The sequence below is a fragment of the Lissotriton helveticus genome, chromosome 1_1 (genome assembly GCF_964261635.1).
Source record: "Lissotriton helveticus chromosome 1_1, aLisHel1.1, whole genome shotgun sequence".
In the NCBI taxonomy this organism is placed as follows: Eukaryota; Metazoa; Chordata; class Amphibia; order Caudata; family Salamandridae; genus Lissotriton; species Lissotriton helveticus.
The window spans coordinates 509648463-509671523 of record NC_136057.1 but is presented as its reverse complement, the minus strand read 5'-3'; positions in this window follow the sequence as shown (position 1 = coordinate 509671523).

Here is a 23061-nt window from a genome sequence, read left to right as displayed (position 1 = left end):
AGACAAGTCACTTTCATACAGTAAATGAAACAAATAGGGAATGCATTGACGAAACCTTGGATCTTCAGCATATAATCTTACAGTTCGATATTCAGATGCAGGAATTTGAAGTGGTCGATCGTCATATCGTCCACCTCGACCTGTTGGAAATAGCTGTGGAAAACAACGAGCTTCCAAACTTTCTTCCCATACACTAATGGGACTTCCTTTTGCTGCTTTCATTTGAAACAATTCAATTGCATTCCCCATTACTTCTTTAGAATGCAAAGGATGAACAGTATAATGTTCATATATTTCTTCACTTCTAGACACATCAACTTTTTCAATTTGTACGCCTGAACAATCACTGTCTTCATCTGCAGCTGTTTCCTCTGCTGCAACACATACATCTTTGTAATACTCATTGTTTTTGACTAAATACAACGTTGCCTTTTTGACTTTCCTAACATCCACTAAATCTTGCCAGATTTTCTTACTCTTTGTTGGAACCCCGTTAACTAGAATAACTAAAGGTTCCTCTTCTACTTTTTCTATACCAATTGTATCAATATTTTCTTTGAAATCTAGAGCAAATAAACAACTCTTCCCTTTAATCCTCTCTGCAAATCTGTAGGAGGCAATTTCCCTATCTTAGGCTCCATGCGAACAATTGCCTGAATAGGATGGACACATTGAATCAAAATAGGCTCATATGTATTTAAATCCATCAATTCACGGGGAATGTCTACCAACTCCAGATTATTATGAACAGCTCTAGCAGGCATTCTGTTTTGCTTTAATTTATCATAACAATATTTACAAATACGCTGATCAGAACTCAAATCAAAACAATTCCCCACCCACAAATAAGTTGCAAAATCCTTCCACTCATAATTATTCATCTTTTCACTTTTTACGTATAAATCAAGTAATCTAGTTTGATGTTTATAATGACTTCGTCGACAACACACACAAGTAAAATTCGGCCTTTCACTTGATTTCACCTTAAACCTGGTAATTTCCTGCTCAAACTTTTCTGTACTTGAAATCTGTGCATTCTCTTCCACATTACCTTGAATTGCTGTGTCAATTTCTACACTGTCCTCTTTTTCACCAAAATAACAAATCTCAATTTCTTCACAAATCTTCTTCACGTCTAATTCAGTTCCATGCAAAAGAGCACTGTTTAATTGTTTAAGCTTAAGTGCTGGACTTTTTGCATAATACAACATTCTCACTAATTTCCTCATTTTGGTATGATGCACTGCTAACATCCTAAAATGATGAAAAACACTCTGACAGACTTTTCTAGAAAGACAAGCCAGTGAATGCCCTTGCAAACCTGTGTTTTCTCTCACTCTGCAAGGATCTAAGTCTTGCAACAACTTCACTTTCTGCTTTAGACTTTTCTTACTATATGTACGTAAGAAATTACAAAACAAATCAATTGATTCCTGTCGCACACTACAAATACGACTACACTTCCAAGTGTACACTGGACCCTTAGTACGTCTCCCTAAAACTTCATCAGTTAACACCTCTTCTGGTTCTCTAGGCACAAGTTTCTCTTTTTCAATCGGACAACCGTCTTTCACTTCATACGCTCGACCACTGGTGTCAACTGCATGCACTAAATCATTCTCCTGGAAGTAACTCTCCTCATTAAAAAATGGCTCACAACTTGAACTGTGCATCCATTCTCCTGAAAAAACTTTACAAAAATTAGTCCGATTAATTACTCTTTTCCATCTACTGTTTGATTTGAAAACATCAATTGTCTTGTTAAGTGTCCTAATTCTTTTGATTATTAAAATAAATAATTTTTTCTTAACTTCAAAAGCCTGATCAACAATCTTCTCTACACTTTTCTTTTTCTTATTAAAAGCAGCTCTCTGTTTACCTTTCCTAATGTTTTTTAACAAATTTAAAACCACCCTATTGCGAAACATTCGTTTATGAATGTCTCTAAACTGATTCTGCCTTCTATTCCTATACATATTATTCTCTCCTGCTCCAGTTGTAGGATTCTTTGAGGGTCTCTCCTTCCTTTTCAAATTTACTCTCTCATTCTCTTTTTCTACATGCTGTCCAACATTTTTTTTGATCTACATATGTTCCGTAAGAAAGACTTAGTTGTCTTACCAGGAGCTTTGTTCCTGTATTTTGAAGTATTTGTTGTGGAAGAGTGCTGTAATTCCGTTGCTGTTTTTTTTTTTTTGCGGTTAACAAGTTTCCTTCTTCTTTGCCTTGAGGGCATCTTTCCTTACTCTTGAAATCTTGATTTCAATCTGTGTTAAAGAAAAAAATAGCACATTATAGACCACTTTTACCAAACAACAAAGCAATGACAAAAAGCAAACGGTCTATTCAGGGTTACAGATCAGGTGAGGATTCTCCAGGGGTGCAGAAGAGGTGATGCCTGTATTGAAGAGTGTAGTGGAAGACAGCTCTGTCCACAGGTACAAAGAAGATGAGACCTGTGTCTAAGAGTGCAGTAGGGGATAGGCTTCATGAAGTCTAGTCCACTGCACTCTTACACACAGCCTTCACCACCTATGCTTCCCAGGAAAGGCCTCTCTCCCACTACAGTCTTGAACATAGGCCTCACCTCCTCTGTCCCTCTGGGCATGCCTCACCTCATCTGCACAATCTAATTCCTAATCTGAAGTAACACAGGTGACATTATTGTGAAAGGATGAAATATATTTATTTAATCATGCAGACATTATTTATTCCTTCTCACTAATCCAAAATTCATTGATTTGCACCAAAATCGTTTTTTAAATAACATTTTAGACACACACTGCAGGTTCTATGTACAAGCATTAAGTGTCCATGAGTACAGTGGAGAGGACTGACCTCCTCTCACCCTTGGACAAGCCTTACCTCATCTGTGTCCTCTGGACAGGCCTCAATGTATTGAGTATATATGATGGTAACTGGGTGCAGATGAGGTGAAGCATGTCCAAGGATGTAAATAAGCTGAGGCCTGTCTAAGGATACAGATTAGTTGAAGTCTATTCAGGGTTGCAGATGAGGTGAGGATTGTCTAGGGGTGCAGGAGAGGTGAGGTCTGTATTGAAGAGTGTAGTGGAAGAGAGGTCTGTCCACGGGTACAAAGAAGGTGAGACCTGTGTTTAAGAGTGCAGTGTGGGATAGGCTTCATAAAGTCTAGTCCACTGCACTCTTAAACACAGGCCTCACCACCTATACTCCCCAGGAAAGGCCTCTCTCCCACTACAGTCTTGAACACAGACCTGACCTCCTCTGTCCCTCTGGACATGCCTCATCTCATCTGCACAATCTACTTCCTAATCTGAGGTAACACAGGTGACATGATTGTGAAAAGGTCAAAAAGATTTATGTAATCATGCACACACTATTTATTCTTTCTCAAAAATGTAAAACTCATTGATTTGCCCCAAAAATGTTTTAGTAGTGTAATGAAAAGCTTATACATATGACCTTTTCTCAGTTTTTCAAATGTTATTCTAAAAAAAGATTATGAGGCCTAAGCAGCACAAAAGGTGAGGCTTGTGTCCAAGAGTGCAGTGGACAGGACTAAACTGGTGTAGTGTGCAAAAAAATAGATGAGCCTCATTTATAAAGCCCTGCGTCAGTTTTGCGCTACTGATGCGTCACTTTTTGTGACGCATCAGCGTCATAAAACATGTGCCTTGTTGCGCCATATTTAAAAAGTGACGCATATAGGTAGATGCGTCACTTTTTAAACCTCTGCACCACATTATACCTCTTTCAGGTGTAATGTCACAGAGGGGTCATTTCTCCACAAAAAGCCTCGTAATAGTGACGCAGTGAAATCTATGAGATTTCACTGCGTCCTCTCTCTTGCAAACAATCCTACCAAGCATTACCAAAAAATTACACAAACCAACAGCAAAGAAGCTCAGTGTGCTTCCTAATCTGAGGTAACACAGGTGACATGATTGTGAAAAGTTCAAATCTTTTTATGTAATCATGCACACACTATTTATTCTTTCTCAAAAATGTAGAAGCCATTGATTTGTCCCAAAATCGTTTTTTGAATAACATTTTAGAAACACAGTGCAGGTCCTACTATTTATTCTTTCTCAAAAATGTAAAACTCAAATAATTTACCCCAAAAATATTTTAGTAGTGTAATGAAAAGCTTATACATATGACTTTTTCTCTGTTTTTCAAATGTTATTCTAAAAAAAGATTATGAGGCCTAAGCAGGAGTGCTGATGTGATAAAGCCTGTCCAGGGGAGCACAAAAGGTGAGGCTTGTGTCAAAGAGTGCAGTGGACAGGACTAAACTGGAGTAGTGTACAAAAAAAGATAAGACCTCATTAATAAAGCCCTGCGTCAGTTTTGCGCTACTGATGCGTCACTTTTTATGACGCATTGGCGGCATAAAACATGTGCCTTGTTGCGCCATATTTAAAAAGTGACGCATGTAGGTAAATGCATCATTTTTTAAACCTCTGCGCCACATTATACCTCTGTGAGGTGTAATGTACACAGAGGGGTCATTTCTCCGCAGAAAGCCTCGTAATAGTGACGCAGTGAAATCTTTGAGATTTCACTGCGTCACTTTTAGGACACTGTTACGTCAAAATCTTGCACCTGCCTCACAGCAGGCGTAAGACTGAGGCAAACGCTTTCACATGGGGCTTTCCCCATGTGAAAGGATGCATTGCTGGAGTTGCGTCATTTTTGTGACACACTCCAGCAATTCGTCACTTTTGCGCTTACAGATACATCAGAAATACTGACTTATCTGTAAGTCCTACAAACATGATGCGTCATACATTAAATATAATGCATCATTGGTGTCAGAAGGAGTGCACAGTTAAAAGTGACGCATCGCTGTTTTCATAAATAAGGCTCTCAGTGTGCTTCCTAATCTGAGGTAACACAGGTGACATGATTGTGAAAGCTTCAAATTATTTTATTTAATCATGCACACACTTTTTATTCTTTCTCAAAAATGTAAAAGCTATTAATTTGCCCCAAAATCAATTTTTCAATAACATTTTAGAAACACAGTGCAGGTCCTGTGTACAATCATTCCATTTCAGTACTGAAAAGTCACTATTTTACAAAATACATTTCCTATCTCTTGCAAACATTCCTACCAAGCATTACCAAAAAAATGACACAAACCAACAACAAAGAAACTCAGTCTGCTTCCCAATCTGAGGTAAAACAGATAACATGTTTGTAAAAGATTCAAATATTTTTATATAATTATGCACACACTATTTATTCCTTCTTAAAAATGTTAAAGCCATGGATTTGCTTTAAAATCGTTTTTCAACTACCATTGTAGGAACAGAACACAGGTCCTATGTACAAGCATTCATTTTCACTACTGAAAGCCATTAATTTGCCCTAAAATCGTTTTTTATTTAATATTTTATGAACAGAGCACAGCTCCTATTTACAAGCATTCATTTTCACTACTAAAACCCATTGTTTTGCACTAAAATCGTTTTTCAATTAACATTTTAGAAACACAGCACAGATCCTATATACAAGCATTCATTTTCACTACTGAAACCCATTGATTTGCACTAAAATCGTTTTTCAATTACCATTTTAGGAACAGAACACAGGTCCTATGTACAAGCATTCATTTTCCCTACTGAAACCCATTGATTTACCCTAAAATTGATTTTTAAAATAACATTTTAGATACAGAGTGCAAGTCCTATGTACAACCATTCAACTTCACTACTGAAACATCACTATTTCACAAAATACAAATCCTCTATTTTACAAATATAGAAACCATGCATTTTCAAAAAGCATCACACAAACCAACAGCAAAGAAAATCAATGTGCTTCTTAATCTGGCCTCTCTATCTAAATAAATCATAACTCACCTTTACAAATGCTTTAGGAGATTCAGAACAGTGTCAGATACACACACCAATATTTCTTTAGCAGAGCAAAAGGTATGTTCTCCAGGCACTGCAACCATTAATGGCACAGAAAACCTCTAATTCTACACACATATTCCTCATGGTAACCAATCAAAACTCTTCCCTCTCTATTTTCAAATCAACACCCTTCCCCCCCCTCAGCCCTTTCTACCTGTTACCATAGCAACTCCCTCCTCACTGAGCTCCAAGGGTTAAAAGTTTATTCTACAATGTTGCAAATCAAATCAGCAAGCATGTTTGACCTCTCAATACACCAGCTTATCCACTGCAATCTTTCTTTAAATGACTTTTTCTTAACCATTCAAATTACTTCTTTCACATAACAGAACCATGCACCCTAACTTTCAGTTTTCAACTATCTGAATCCACCAATCATTGCTTGTGATTCAAGAGCACTGAAACTCCACAGTTATTTTTTTGCAAACTCCTACTGTTCAAACTGCCATTTTATTCCTACACTTCATCTGACTGCACCCGAACCTCCTCTCACCATGTACTCTGTCTGGATTATTGGACATAGCTACATTCACTGGGCTCAAAGGTATGCAGCTACCAGAAATTTTCACAACCTTGATTTACCAAATGTGCACATAAAATGGATTGGCCAAAGAGGATTGAGATGTCATCAATTGATGCCATTGGTAAAAACCTTTTACCATCTGCCACACCCTGACCTTATAATTTTGCACTGTGGTGGAAATGACCTAGGCACTTTGACTGGGGTAGGTCTGGAAATGGTTTTAAAGGACACCTTTGGGCAATTGATGACACTTTTTCCACAAACTGCCTTGGTATATTCCAATATATGCCAAAGGCAGAAATGGAAGTGGTCCAACCAATTTTGTCCACAATTTGAGAAAGCACTGAAACATGTGAATAAATCTGTTTCTGCTTACATGAGAGACTATAGAATGGGTTCAATATACAACAACAACTTGGGTTACAACATGCAAGATATCTACAGAGCAGATGGTGTGCACTTCTCAGATGAGGGGAATAGAGTATTCCTCCTGAATTTAAGACTGTGCATTGGTACCTACTTGTAGGTACCTAAATCAGCCACAGAACCCAAAAGCTCTTTTCAGGGCTACCCTACCTCTGATCACTCTAAATGATTTTCTTTTTCTAACTTTTTTCACTATTTTTCACCAAAGTACGCTCCCCGGTACGCTTTCCGGTGCGCGTACCGGGCGCTCCCCCCGCAATTTTTTTTTTCCCCGCCTATATGGGCCTCCTAAGACCCCCTCAGAAAACCTAGAGGGTCAGGGAGTGCCTACCCTGCCCCCCTGTACCCATTCCCAACGTTGTTTCTCCTCCATTTTCTGTCTCAAATCTACCGAAACACAAAATGGAGGACTCCCGTAGCGCTGCCGGTACGCGTACCGGGGCGCGCACCGGGAAGCGGTCCCAAAAATTTAAAAAGTTAATTTACATAAAAACCACTGGAGACACTTTCACCAAATATAGAATAGGCCATACTACATACCAGTCCCTACCATTTTCCCAAATTTGATGGAGTTCCATTGAACCATTTGGCCTGTAGCCCTCTCTAAATATCCTGAGGTGAATTACTTGACAAAAACACATCTGAAGTGTTAGAATTTACAACCAATTAAAATGTTACTTTCATTTTCTACTATTATTTCATGACATTTGATTGGTTATGTACATGAATATATATAAAGAAAGAGAGGGAAACACAGCCATTTTGAATAATAGTACAAAGTACATTTATAAAGGATTTTCCCTGAGAACTTAAACTTCTTTTTCAAAGGTAAGATGTTATTTTGAAAACTGAAGTATGTTGTGCACTTTAAGTTAATTTGGAAAACATTTTCTGATATTTATATACTATCCCTCTGTAATAGTTATAGATTGAGATAGGCTTCTCTGTTATAGTTATGAATGGAGTTAGGCTTGTCTTGTATGATTATGAATTTACTTAGGCTTTATGATATACACTTTTTTATATTTCTACTTCCAGCCTGATACCATACACTGCCCAAAGATAACTTCACTGTTAAAAAATCAAAACTACCTGTCTGAACTTAAACCCAACAGTGCCCTATCTCTACTGATATATTTATTGTTTATGCAAATTACAGCAAGAAAATGGAAGGAGAGCAGAATATTTCCTTCAAAATTGTTCTGGAGAACAACGGTGAATTTTTTTTGTAGATAATGAAGACTTAGATTTCATGGATGAATCACGGGACTATGAATTAGTTCAATGTGTAGAAGCAGTAGATTCGCTGATTGAAAATTAGGACATTTCCGACAATGTGTTGTTAGAAGTTCTGTTAAATTTGGAAAAAGAATCAGAAAAATAAATTTATATTTAATAACCAAAAATTGTTCGAGACATTATTCATTTTTATATGTAATTCATAAACTAGTACCAAATTGATTATAATGTAAATTCAGACTTATAGTATACTGTGCAACTTTTTTATGTTACATAGTAATTTTGCTAGTTACTTCCTTTCTCCCACTATATTATCTCCAATGTGTATTTGACATCTCTTTTTCATCTCCTGCCTCCATGTTCTTTCTGCTTTCCTGACAGACTATGATATGGATTCCATATACCACAATAACTTCTGTAACAACATGCAAGATATCTACAGAGGAAACGGTGTACATTAAATTTAAGACTCAGCATTGGTACATACATGTTGGTACTTAAAACACCCAAACAACACAACAACTCTATGCAGAGCTACCCTACCTCTAATCACTTTAAATTATTATTTTCCTGTTTCACTGAGTTTTCCCCATGTGTGGGGGGGGAGTGTGTGGGGGATGTGTGGGGTGTGTCTGTGAGGTGTGTGTGTGTGTGTGTGTGTGTGTCTGGGGGGGATGAGGTGTATAGGTGTGTGTAGGTGTGTGGGGTATGTGGGTGTGGGTGGGGATGTGGGTGTGTAAGGTGTGTGTGTGGGTGTGTGGGGAGTTTGGGTGTAGGTGGGGGTGTGGGTGTGTGAGGTGTGTGTGGGGGGTGTGTGGGTGTGGGGGGTATGTGTGTAGGATGTGTGTGTATGTGTGGGATGTGTGAGTGTGTCTGTGAGGTGTGTGTGTGTTGGGGGGTGAGGTGTGTGTGTGAGTGTGGGTGTGTGGGATGTGTGGGTGTGGGTGTGGATGTGTAAGGTGTCAGTGTGGGGGTGTGGGGTGTTTGGGTGTGGGTGGAGGTGTGCGTGTGTGAGGTGTGTGTGGGGAGTGTGTGGGTGTGGGGGTGTGGGGTTGTGTGCATGTGGGTGTGTGTGGGACGTACTTGTAGGTACCTAAAACAGCCACAGAACCCAAAAGCTCTTTTCAGAGCTACCCTACCTGTAATCACTCAAAATGATTATTTTACACTATTATTTTCACTATTTTTCACCAAAGTACGCTCCCTGGTACGCTCCCCGGTGCGCGTACCGGGCGCTCCCCCCGCGAAAATCGAAAAAGACCGAAAAAATTATTTTCACCCGCGGGACCCTTTTGTGGCCCCACATCAAATCTAGGGGTTCAGGGGGGGTCTACCCTGCCCCCTTTTGGTTATTTCCCCCTTTGTTTTTGCCACCTCTTGTGTCTCAATCCTATCGAGACACAAGATGGCGGCCGCTCCGGACTGTTTGAAATGTTTACAGACACCCGAGAGCCAATCAGCTTTCCGTGCGCAAGTCGCGCGGCGCGCCCGGAGCGCTCCCCGGTGCGCGTACCGGGGCGCGCTTATAGATATATATATTTTTTTGATACTAAATTACTCAAAATCCTCTGGAGCACATATCTTGAGACATAGCAAAGGCACATCGGGCTACCAGTCCCTACAATTTTGCCAAGTTTGGTGAAAATCCATTCAGCCGTTCGAGCTAAAAGTGAGTCCGACCGCCCTATGGAAATTAACATGGGGAAAACACGTTTTGGGACCCCCCTTTTATCTCGGCCCCCGCTTGACGGATCCCCCCAAACTTTCACGGAAGGACCGGAGCGCCGCGAGGCAAAGTTGTGGAAAATTTCAGGCAGATTCCTCAACCGGCGCCAAAGTTATTCCCAATAGAATGTTGCGATTTCCCTATGGAAAACAATCCTAACTATACCTACCTATGTATATATATATATATATATATATATATATATATATATATATATATATATATATATTACCTACTGGCGGTCGCCAGTAGGTATATATAGTTAGGATTTTTTCTCTATGGGATTTTTGAAAATTCTATGTCAAATAACTTTGGCGTTTGTGGACGGAATTGGCTGAAATTTTCTGGAAAATGGCACATTTTGTTTCTGAGCAGCCCCTGAAAATTGGGGGGGGTTCGTCCAGGGGGGGACGAGAAAAAAGGGGGGTCCCAAAACGTGTTTTTAACATTGAGTTTTCCATAGGGCGGTTGGCCTCACTTTTAGCCCGAACGGCTGAATGGATTTGCACGAAACTTGGCAAAATTGTAGGGACTGGTAGCCCGATGTGTCTTTTGTAGGTCTCAATATATGTGCTACAGTGGATTTTGAGAAATTAACGTTTAAAAAAAGATATATATCTGTAACAGCGGACCGGGCAGCGCTCCGGTTCGCGGACTTTTCGCGCAACGGAGCTTTGTGAAGCGAAGCTGATTGGTTCTCCGGCGTCTGTAAACATTCCAAACAGTCCGTAGCGGCCGCCATCTTGTCTCTCGGTAGGATCGAGAGACAAGAGGAGGCCAAAGCGAAGGGGCAAATGACCATAAGGGGGCATAGTAGATCCTCGCTGACCCCCTAGGTTTGATGTGGAGGTTTTAAAAGGGCCCCGCGGGGCAAAAAAAAAAATAATAATAATAATCGAACGGCTGAATGGATTTGCACGAAACTTGGTAAAATATTAGGGACTGGTAGCCCGATGTGCCTTTGCTAGGTCTCAATATATGTGCTCCAGTGGATTTTGAGAAATTAACGTTCAAAAAAAGATATATATCTGTAACAGCGCTCCGCTTCGCGTAACGGAGGTTTGCGAAGCTGATTGGTCATTCTGTCACTGGGCTATAGTTGGGCTACATCTGGCTGATATTTGGGCTACATTTGTTTTTTTTGTCTCTGGCGGCCATCTTTGGGCTACATTGGGCTACATTGGGCTTCATTGGGCTTCATTGGGCTACATTGGGCTACATTTGGGCTCCAACATATATATAGGCCAATGTAGCCCAATATATATTTTTCAAAGTTAATTTTCGTAAAAACCACTGGAGCATATATCTTGAGACATAGCAAAGGCACATCGGGCTACCAGTCCCTACAATTTTGCCAAGTTTCGTGGAAATCCATTCAGCCGTTCGAGCTAAAAGTGAGTCCAACCGCCCTATGGAAATGAAGGAAATGAATGGGTAATTTGTAATTAGCAAATAGCTCATCGCAAACTAGGAATGGTAAAGAATCGCTATTTATTCCTTAAAGTTCGCTATTTAGGAAATGCAAAAAACTTTGATGATACATATGGCGGTTCATCTCTAACAAGATAAGAAGCATAGGGATAGATTTATGATGACTGGCGCATCACCAGGGATGTGTTAGTCATTCTGTGCCGCTGTTCCGTCACCTATGGTGTGCTGCATTTACAATGCGGCGCATCATGGGGCAAAAACAGCACAGATGCGTGATGTATCTGTGCCGTAAAGGTGGCGCATTGCTGGAGTTGTATCGCAAGTGTGATGAAGCTCCAGCAAGGGTCGGGGGTGCCCCTGTCGCAGGGTTTCTGTTCTCACACAGAACTGTGGACAGAGGATTGGAACCTCGGCGAATTAGGGTGCCCCAAAACTCACCTTAGTAATCAAAAACCCCTTAGCAAGCTAGGTACAGTGTCACATTGGATATAACAAACTCTCAATGTTTAGACAATCCAGAATATGAACTTATAGTACCTCAGGATACGTGGAACTCATGAACAGTCGGTCGTTATATATTTCTTAGAAACCAGAACATGGAATTAAGAAGAACACATGTGTATTTGAAATGTTTATTTACTAATGCCGTCTTCTCAGGCGTAGTATCTTAGATAATACAAGTACACATATTATCAGTAGCAAAATTACCAGCATAGTTACTAGTACATAAAAAGCGAATGGTGACAGTGTGTTAACGTGCTGTAAATGAATAAGAGTTAGCAACACTTATAAGCAGCCACGGGCCGTGGAGGGAGTTACGGTGGGGCAGGGAGGCGGGGAGGGGGAGGGGCAGGGTGGAGAGGGCTCCACCCTGCCCCTCCCCCTGCCCGCCTCCCTGCCCCACCGTAACTCCCTCCACGGCCCGCGGCTGCTTATATCTCACCCTCCCTAATACACATAGTATATTATTTGCTAAGAAGGTCTGTTTGTGTTGGTTTAGGGCGTGCCCATACTTTAGTGTCTTAGATTTGAAGGAATCACATCAGCATACACCAGCTCTCTCTTCATGTGAACCGCATCAACTGTTGTGTATGTGTGTTCGGCAAAGCAATATAAAACCCGCCTCATGCCCAGAATTGGCAGAAGCTGCACTTATGTTATGAGTATGAAGTCGTGGAGATCAGACCTCATAACAATTCTGTATCGTGTTGTTCTTGAAACTTCAGCACTCGCTGTACAGATATAGTTTAACAAGCAAAGCAGATAGTAGAGGAATAACATATTATTCTCATGTAAACCACGATGAACTACTAGGTTGAAAGCTAAAGCAACAACTAAGTGTCGTGTGCAGAAGTTGCAAAAAAGGAAAAATGGCGTTTAAACCGGTAATGAGCCCATGCTAACTTAACACGGTGTAAAGATATCCAGGACCTAGATGACACCTCCCCATGATCCGGAAACGAACTGAATAAGATAATAGAAGTGCCATCTCATGAGAGCAGATTGCAACTTTATATGTGGACGGTCCGCAAGGTAAAACATTAAAAACTAGGAAAATTTAATGCTAAAGAAAAATAAAACAGCCAAGTACTTTATTGAGTCTTAAGCCAATAGGCAAGCTAAATAATAAAAACTTGACAAATAAGTCAATGAATTGTCAATGAAATGCTAGTACTCAGCATATCAAACATGAAAAAGGTCTATGACATAACTGTGTATGCAAAATAAGCTGCAACAGCCTCCAATAGGAAGTCACCGTCTTCATCCGAAAAGAGTTCAGCCATCCAATTTAAAAGCGGAAAAGAACATACGTGCTCTCCCAGCACCGGATCCTCTATCACCATCAGAGGACAGCTCGGTGGGTTTTCAAGAAAGCTCTGTTCCAAGAAAGACTGTGTTGCCGCCAGTAAATTCCAGGGACCAATTAGTCCATGCATCAATGCCACAGCCATAATCCTTTCGCCAGGACAAACCAACTCGTGAGTAATGATAGGAGTCATCAGCTGATTAAAGTCGACGTCAGGAGAAACCGGTCCGCAGAGACACAAATCAATGGCCCAATCGAAATCACAGGTCAGGCAGTGAAATACAGGCTGGACACAGGTGAAGTAGGAGAATCGAAAAGATAATCCATATGCCGTGCTTAATATCGCCAACGGCATTGTGCCATAATATTCTAGCATGCGATTGCGGAACAGTGTCAGCAGCTGCAGGGCGGGAGCTTGCACAGGAGGGACATCCATATTTAAAAATGTAAAAAAGCACAAGAGCGTCCGCTGGTAATGCAAGTAAAAATGGGAATCCACGAAGCACAGTGGAAAAAAATAGAATGAAAGAAAGCAGGGATGACTCCAAAGATTTTCTCAAATGAAGTCACGAGACCACTGGTAACAACTTTAAAAAAGTGCGGCAGGCCCTTTGTGGAGGACGCGTTAAAGATAGTCCGAACCATCTTGCTGAAATGGAAAGGCGAATCTGTATTGAAAAGGGCCTGCACCTCTGTACGGGTGTTCGCTATGTGAAGCACGAAAGTTTCACGGGCCGAACTCAAGGCCACCTCTCTCTGAGACAAAAGAGCTCTTATTCTTGCCATGCCGTTGAAATCTGCTCCCAAGGTTGGTATTTGTGGCCAGATTGAAAACTCCCTATGTTCATGTGTGGGAGGAAATAGAACATTTCTGCAGCAAATAACCCGTTCACTTACTGTTACGATAAAAGGAATACTTTTAATTAACCCAGAACAATCTTCATTATTGAGCATCAAATAACTACCATTTTCCAACAACTTGAACGTGGGGATGATAGCAGGAACTGGCGTGCCTTGCAACACGCAAGCCATATTTGGTCGGTGTTTGTTGCATGAACCGTGTAACTGTATGTGCCTACACATTAGTGAATGATCTGGCGTCTCAGTGCATTCCTCTCCATTCAGATAAACTTCTTGATCATCTTTGAAACATCTGTATGTGTATGGAAGCGACCAGACCTCATGAAGAAAAGCACTACCTAAAGGTTCATAACGACCTATTGGTATATATTTCATACAATTTGAAAACTTATATAAAGCAAAAGGCAGCGTTATTAAACCGTGGATAAGGCACGTTGCCAAAAAACCCGCAATCCTCTGCTGATGATGTCACTGAGCATGTCATGAATGATGTAATATGTGACATCATCAGCAGTGGATTACGGGTAATAGTATCTCTAGTTTACTCCCCTATAGCTGTCTTTCTTTTAACATAAGTGTCTGTTTCCTTCCCTTATACTTACTGTTCTTTTTAAAAAAAAAAATTTTTGGTTCACTTCCGGTTCGCGTACCGGCGAGCGAACTGGGAAGCGAACTACGAGAAATAGAGGTTGGCACAGTTCCAAATATTGTACCAATTTTTTAATAACGGGGAGGTAGTTCTGAAAAGAACTTTTTTTTTATTGTTTTTGTTGTTTTATATTTTTTTTATTATTTTTCTGAACATTTTTTTACTTTTTTTGAATTTTTCTGAACAGTTTTATATTTTTTTGGGTTTTTCTTGCAGGGGGCAATGAAAACGATTCATTGTAAAGGGCTCAACAGGAGCAACAAAACAAAAAAAAAGTATTTATTATTTGGGGCGTTTCGTACAAACTTGCATATGATAGTCAATAGCTCTGTTGATCAGAGTGATGCTTCTTTCTCCGTAGCAAATGAATCCATTGCAATGTACGCAGACGTGTTTTACTTCATGAAATCTCGTTTGAATATTTGGCACCATCTCCCTGCCCTCTGGTCCCGTTACTTCCGGTACAACAGATCTTCTGGCCATAATAGGGAGATTATCTAGGTCGTTACGAAACTGTGCAGCACTGTAGTTGTTAGGATGCCACCTAGTCATATGGCGATGCATTGTGTAGTTTCCGAAACTGTATTTTTTGTCGGTCCCTCTGGACAGTCTATCTTGACATATAAGGCAAGTTACGTATCTTGCATTTACTTTTTTCTGACCTTTGGGAATTTAAAAAAATTGCCAAATGAAGTTTTCTTTCCGGTGAGACGTCCTGGGCTCCTCAGGCAAAAAGTGCCTCTCTTCGTGCTCGTCGTCCTGTTCCTCTTCTTCCTCTTCTTGCTGAATTATAACTTGAGCAGGTGGTCCACTCTTCCTTGGATGTGGTGGAGGTGGTGGGGAAGCACCAGCTGAAGCTACTAAAGAAGCCATTGCTCACTGGTAACAAAGGGTCTTTCTCTCACAATGATGAAAGTCAGAGTGAGGAAAGAAGGAGGGATTTTCATCATTTGGGAAAAACAATAGTTCTCAACCAATGAAAAGTGTTCATTTTAGATTATATGACCTAGTCTTACATCATTAGGAAACCAAAAGTGAAATGAACCAATGAAAAGTGTTATTACCAAGTCACATGACCTGCTGTGTTTACGTTAAGCGCTTTGCAGGGCCTCCCGGTTTGCTTCCAGAAACCTGTGCTTTGCGACTCGGTAAGCGTACCAGTTCGCTAACGTAGCACGTCATATGACGTATCACGCGACAACGCGAAACGTCATGCGGACGGGAGGCGTCACGATGTTGTTTTCTAACGCGGCAGTTGCGGTAAAGAAACGTTTACCGGCTCGCGGTCTATTTCGCGGCATCAAGGTCAGCTAACGGGAAGCTTCCCGATTCGCGAAGCGGGAACGAAGAAAAAAAAATATATAAAAAAAAAATTATTAATAAACATATAAAATATCTTTTTGGATTTAAAGAAGAATACATTTTACAGCTACAGATATTAGCTGTTAAAAAACCAATGAAATTCACTGAAAAAACCATAGGTTATAGACCATATATAGTTAGGAATTAGCATTTACAAAACCTTGAAAATTCACTGAAAAAACCATAGGTTATAGACCATACATAGTTAGGAATTAGCATTTAGAAAACCTTATTTTACTCACACAAAACCATTGAAATTCCATATATAGTTAGTTGCACTAACTATATATCGCGCACCCGCAATCCACTGCTGATGATGTCACATATTACATCATTCATGACATGGTCAGTGACATCACTGATGACATCACTGATGACATCTTAAATGACATCACTGATGACATCACTGATGACATCTCAAATGACATCACTGATGACATCCTGACACACCAATACCAGTTACTACATACGCACTCACTGATTCCTACGTCTACACACACATTCACTCATTCACCCATACAATCACTCATACATACAGTCACTCATTATTACAACACTATCATATGCACTCATACACCTATGCAGACAGTCACACACTGCCACTCATCCATGGAGTTACTCACACACCAAGTCAGTCCTGTAAAGAATCAATCACACTTCCATTTCTTCATCTATACAGTTAAACACAGAACACCATACTTCAGTGACATCACTGATGACATCACTAATGACATCTGAAATGACATCACTGATGACATCTCAAATGACATCACTGATGACATCATGACACACCAATACCAGTTACTACATACGCACTCACTGATTCGTACGTCTACACACACATTCACTCATTCACCCATACAATTACTCATACATACAGTCAGTTATTATTAGAACACTATCATATGCACTCATACACCTAGTCAGTCCTGTGAAGAATCAATCACACTTCGATTTCCTCATCTATAGTTAAACACAGAACACCATACTTTTCACACATATACTAACACATACTTACTCTCTTATACAATCACTGATACAAGTACACATTGATATGCACAGCGTCACACACCTCCCAGCCAGCCACACACACACTCAGTCTTCCATCCATCCAGTCATTCTTCAATATGTAAAACGTATTTAAACTTTACAAAAACACACAGACACTAGATGATGTCATCAGTGATGTCATCAGTGATGTCACTGACCATGTCATGAATGATGTAATATGTGACATCATCAGCAGTGGATTGCGGGTGCGCGATATATAGTTAGTGCAACTAACTATATATGGAATTTCAATGGTTTTGTGTGAGTAAAATAAGGTTTTCTAAATGCTAATTCCTAACTATATATGGTCTATAACCTATGGTTTTTTCAGTGAATTTTCAAGGTTTTGTAAATGCTAATTCCTAACTATATATGGTCTATAACCTATGTTTTTTTCAGTGAATATATATATATATATATATATATATATATATATATATATATATATATATATATATATATATATACACACATATACATATATATACTTATATACATACATACATCACCTACTGGCGGTCGCCAGTGTGGAGAAGTGTGGCTCACTGGTTAGAGGAGGCAGACCTGGAAGCAGAGGTCAGCCTGGGACCAGGGTTCAATTCCCGGCTCGGCGGGGACTTGAGTCCTAAAATGTCCATGGACTTGACAATTCTCGCTCCGGCGCCTACTCGATTCACGGGTTCACACTCTGCGACTCTGGGCAATAGCTTGCTTAATCTCCGCAACGGCCCCTCGCGGCGGGATGCCTGGCTTTCACCTTGCGGATACCCTGCCGGGGTTATCTCACAGGGGAATACCAGGACGGGTTCCCTAAGCAAGCGCTTAGAAACCGCTTGGTGATTTGCGCTATATAAATTCCTGTACATTTACATTTACATTTACATAGTTAGGACCTAGTTTCCATAGGAAATCCACAACATTCTATTTGGAATAACTTTGGCGCCGGTGGACGAATCTTCGCGAATTTCTCAAAGAATATGTCCCGCTCTGCTCCGCTACTTCCCTGAAAGTTTTGGGGGGATTTGTCAAGTGTGGGCTGAGAAAAAAGGGGGGCCCCAAAACGTGTTTTCCCCATGTTATTTTCCATAGGACGATTAGACACGGCTACGGCCCGAACTGCTGAACGGAATTACAAGAAATTTGGCAAAATGGTAGAGTCTGATTCACAGATCACGCTTTTGCTTAAATGGTGTAAATCCCTCCAGTAGTTCCGGAGAAAATCAAAAGAAAAAAAATATATATATAGCATTCTGAGCACGAGATGCATGCTGATTGGCTGTCAATTGTCTGTCACCACTCCAAACCAGAAATTGTTGGCAGACATCTTGGGACCAATATACATGATAGCACCTCATTAAAAAGCATTGCAGTTAATAGAAGGTTTTAAGACTTTAGTTACATTATAAATCATTTGTTGATAGTACCATACTAATTTTAGGAATTGTGGTGTGTTCTAAGGGGATTTTACCATGTGAAAAAGCTTTCTGCTGGGATATCATGAATCATGCTTTAGAGAAAACTATTTTCTCATGCTTTTCCCACAGAGGTTTTGGAAGGTGATCTATAAGCTAAACTGAGAGCATATTTTCTGTAAGTTCACATTATCTTTCTCAGTCATGTGAGAATAAAGTCTGACATTCTCAGTAAAACATGTACATCCAACAAGAGCAGAGACTGTCAGTTGATTCCTTTGTGTTCTACTGCAGCTTCCCAGAGTGTTCTAAAGAACAACTAGAGCGCTAACAGTCCTACTTATGACAAACGTATGGCACACCTAAAGCCATCTTGAGTGGAATAAAGTGGTAACTCTTAAAACATTTAAAAAGGAACAACATGAGGGGGTTCATTTTGCCATAGAAAGTATGATTAGTGCTGCAGAAAGAAAAAATAGGGCAAATTTTAAGTGACTTCTCAAATCCTCTTCTATTTCATTAAGAAATTCTGACATGCAGACTGAAACATGCACTTTCAATACCAGCAGCAGACTTCCCTGGTGAGCAGTAGCTTTACTACAGTGATCTAATAAGCAACTAGAGTGCTAACATTCTGAATTTATGGCAAATGTGTGACACATCTGAATGCCTCCTTGATGGAATCAAAGTAAAAAACTGAAAGTATTTCCTAATGAGGAGACTGTAGTAAATGAGGAAATTAGGAAACTTCATAACAAATACGTCTCCCAAGATGGCCACCAGAGACAAAAGAACCCAAATGTAGCACAAATATCACCCAGAAGTAGCCCAAATATAGCCCAATGACAGAATGTCCCAGCGTGTTCTAAAGAACAACTAGAACGCTAACAGTCTTACTTATGACAAAAGTATGGCACACCTGAAGCCATCTTGATTGGAATAAAGTGGTAACACTTAAAACATTTAATATGCAAAGGAACAAAATGAGGGAGTTAATTTTGCCACAGAAATTATGATTAGTGCTGCAGAAAAAAAAATGAGGGCACATTTTGACTTCTCAAATCCTCTTCTATTTCCTTAAAAAATTCTGACATGCAGTCTGAAACATGCACTTTGAATACCAGCAGCTCACTTCCCTAGTGAGCAGTATCTTTACTACAGTGATCTAATGAGCAACTAGAGTGCTAACATTCCGAATTCATGGCAAATGTGTGACACATCTGAACGCCTTCTTGATGGTATCAAAGTAAGCAAGCATTGAAAATGCAATAGGTTTCGCCCTCGTTTAAGTTAAAGCAATTCTGTTTGTAATTAGGTGGCTTTTTAGCTTTGCTTGTATTAGTGTTTTTCAAACTTTCATGTACATAACATGCATTTGTATGCGTATATGTATATGTATGCATGCATTTATATTTGTATTTATATAGATATGCAATTTATATATATGTTTATATATGTATGTATATATATACACACATATATATAAATGCATATGCATATATATATGTGCATATGTGTGCGTGTAGAGAGAGTTAGAGAGGTAGAGGTGTAGAGGTAGAGGTGTAGAGGTAGAGGTAGAGAGGTAGAGGTAGAGAGTAGTAGAGACAGAGGTAGAGAGTAGAGAGTGAGTATTAGAGAGTGAGTAGTAGAGAGTAGTAGAGAAAGTAGCAGAAAGTGAGTAGTAGAGAGTAATAGAGTGAGTAGTAGAGAGTGAGTAGTAGAGAGTGAGTAGTAGAGTAGTAGAGAGTGAGTATTAGAGTGAGTAGTAGAGAGTATTAGAAGAGAGTAGTAGAGAGTGAGTAGTAGAGAGTGAGTAGTAGAATGAGTAGTAGAGAGTGAGTAGTAGTGAGTAGTAGAGAGAGAGAGTAGTAGAGAGTGAGTAGTAGAGAGTAGTAGAGAGTGAGTAGTAGAGAGAGTAGTTGAGTATTAGAGAATGAGTAATAGAGTATTGGAAAATGAGTAGTAGAGAGTAGTGGAGTAGTAGAGAGTGAGTAGTAGAGTGAGTAGTAGGGAGTAGTAAAGAGTGAGTAGTAGAGTGAGTAGTAGAGAGTAGTACAGAGCAAGTAGTAGAGTGTGTAGTAGAGAGTAGTAGCGAGAGAGTAGTAGAGTGAGTAGTAGAGAGTGAGAAGTAGAGAGAGTAGTAGAGCATGAGTAGTAGAGAGCGAGTAGTAGAGAGTGAGTAGTGGAGAGTGAGTAGTAGAGAGTAGTAGAGAGCGAGTAGAAGAGAGTGAGTAGTAGAGATAGAGTAGTAGAGTTAGTAGTAGAGAGAGAGTAGTAGAGAGTGAGTAGTAGAGAGTAGTTGAGTGAGTAGTAGAGAGAGAGTAGTAGAGAGTGAGTAGTAGAGTAGTAGAGAATGAGTGGTAGAGAGTAGTAGAGAGTGAGTAGTAGAGAGAGTAGTAGAGAGCAGTAGAGTAGTAGAGAGTGAGTAGTAGAGAGCGAGTAGTAGAGAGCGAGTAGTGGAGAGTGAGTAGTAGAGAGTGAGTAGTAGAGAGTGAATAGTAGAGAGTGAGTAGTAGAGAGTGGTAAAGAGAGTAGTAGAGAGTGAGTAGTAGAGAGAGAGTAGTAGAGAGTAGTAGAGAGTGAGTCGTAGAGTAGTAGAGGAGGTGTGGTAGAGAGTGTTAGTGAGTAGTAGAGAGTAGTAGAGAGTGAGTAGTAGAGAGTAGTAGTAGAGAGTAGTAGAGAGTGAGTAGTAGAGAGTAGTAGCGAGTGAGTAGTAGAGAGTAGTAAAGAGTGAGTAGTAGAGAGTTAATAGTAGAGAGTGAGTAGTAGAGAGTGAGTACTAGTGAGAAATAGTAGAGAGTGAGTAGTAGGGAGTAGTACAGTAGTAGAGAGTGAGTAGTAGAGTAGTACAGAGTGAGTAGTAGAGAGAGAGTACTAGAGAGTAGTAGAGAGTGAGTAGTAGAGAGTGCATAGTAGAGAGTAATAGAGAGAGAGTAGTAGAGAGCGAGTAGTAGAGAGTGGGTAGTAGAAAGTAGTACAAAGTGAGTAGTAGAGAGTGAGTAGTAGAGATTAGTAGAGTAGTAGAGAGTGAGTAGTAGAGAGTGAGTAGTAGAGAGTAGTAGAGAGTAGTAGAGAGTGAGTAGTAGAGTAGTAGAGAGTAGTCAGTCAGTGTCAGTCGGTCAGTGTCAGTGTCAGTCAGTCAGTCAGTAAGTGTCAGTCAATCAGTGTCAGTCAGTGTCAGTCAATCAGTGTCAGTCAGTGTCAGTCAATCAGTGTCAGTCAGTGTCAGTCAATCAGTGTCAATCAGTGCCAGTCGGTGTCAGTGTCAGTCAATCAGTGTCAGTCAGTGTCAATCAGTCAGTGTCAGTCAGTCAGTCAGTGTCAGCTAGAGCAGCTCTGCTGACCTGGTTCTCTGGCTCTAAAGCAGCTCTGCTGACCTGGTTCTCTGGCTCCAAAGCAGCTCTGCTGACCTTGTTCTCTCCCTCTAAAGCAGCTCTGCTGACCTGGTTTCTCTGGCTCTACAGCAGGTCTGCTGACCTGGTTCTCTGGCTCTAGAGCAGCTCTGCAGACCCAGTTCTTAGGCTGCAGAGCAGCTCTGCTGATCTGGTTCTCTGGCTCTAGAGCAGCTCTGCTGACCTGGTTCTCTTCCTCTAGAGCTGCTCTGCTGACCTGGTTCTCTCCCTCTAAAGCAGCTCTACTGACCTGGTTTCTCTGGCTCTATGGCAGCTCTGCTGACCTGGTTCTATGGCTCTAGAGCAGCTCTGCTGGCCTGGTTCTTAGGCTCTAGAGCAGCTCTACTCACCTGGTTCTCTGGCACTAAAGCAGCTCTGCTGACCTGGTTCTCTGGCTCTAAAGCAGCTCTGCTGACTTGGTTCTCTGGCTCTAGATCAGCTCTGATGACCTGGTTCTCTGGCTCTAAAGCAGCTCTGCTGACCTGGTTCTCTGGCTCTAAATCAGCTTTGCTGGCCAGGTTCTCTGGCTCTAAAGCAGCTCTACTGACCTGGTTCTCTTCTTCTAAATCAGCTCTGCTGACCTGGTTCTCTGGCTCTAGAGCAGCTCTGCTGACCTAGTTCTTAGTCTCTAGAGCAGCTTTGCTGACCTGGTTCTCTGGCTCTAAAGCAGTTCTGCTGAACTTGTTCTCTGGCTCTAGAGCAGCTCTGCTGACTTGGTGCCTTGGCTCTAAAGCAGCTCTGCTGACCTGGTTCTCTCCCTCTAAAGCAGCTCTGCTGACCTGGTTCTCTAGTTCTAAAGCAGCTCTACTGACCTGGTTTCTCTGGTTCTACAGCAGCTCTGCTGACCTGGTTCTCTGGCTCTAGAGCAGCTCTGCTGACCTGGTTCTTAGGCTCTTGAGCAGCTCTGCTGACCTGGTTCTCTGGCTCAAAAGCAGCTCTGCTGACCTGGTTCTATGACTCTAGAGCAGCTCTGCTGACCTGGCTCTCTCCCTCTAAATCAGCTCTGCTGACCTGGTTCTCTGCCTCTAGAGCAGCTCTACTGACCTTGGTCTATGGCTCTAAAGCAGCTCTGCTGACCTGGTTCTCTGGCTCTAGAGCATCTCTGCTAACCTGGTTTTCTGGCTCTAAAGCAGCTCTGCTGACCTGGTTCTCTTCCCCTAAAGCAGCTCTGTTGACCTGGTTCTCTACCTCTAGAGCAGCTCTGCTGACCCGGTTCTCTGGCTCTAAAGCAGCTCTGCTGACCTGGTTCAATGGCTCTAAAGCAGCTCTGCTGACCT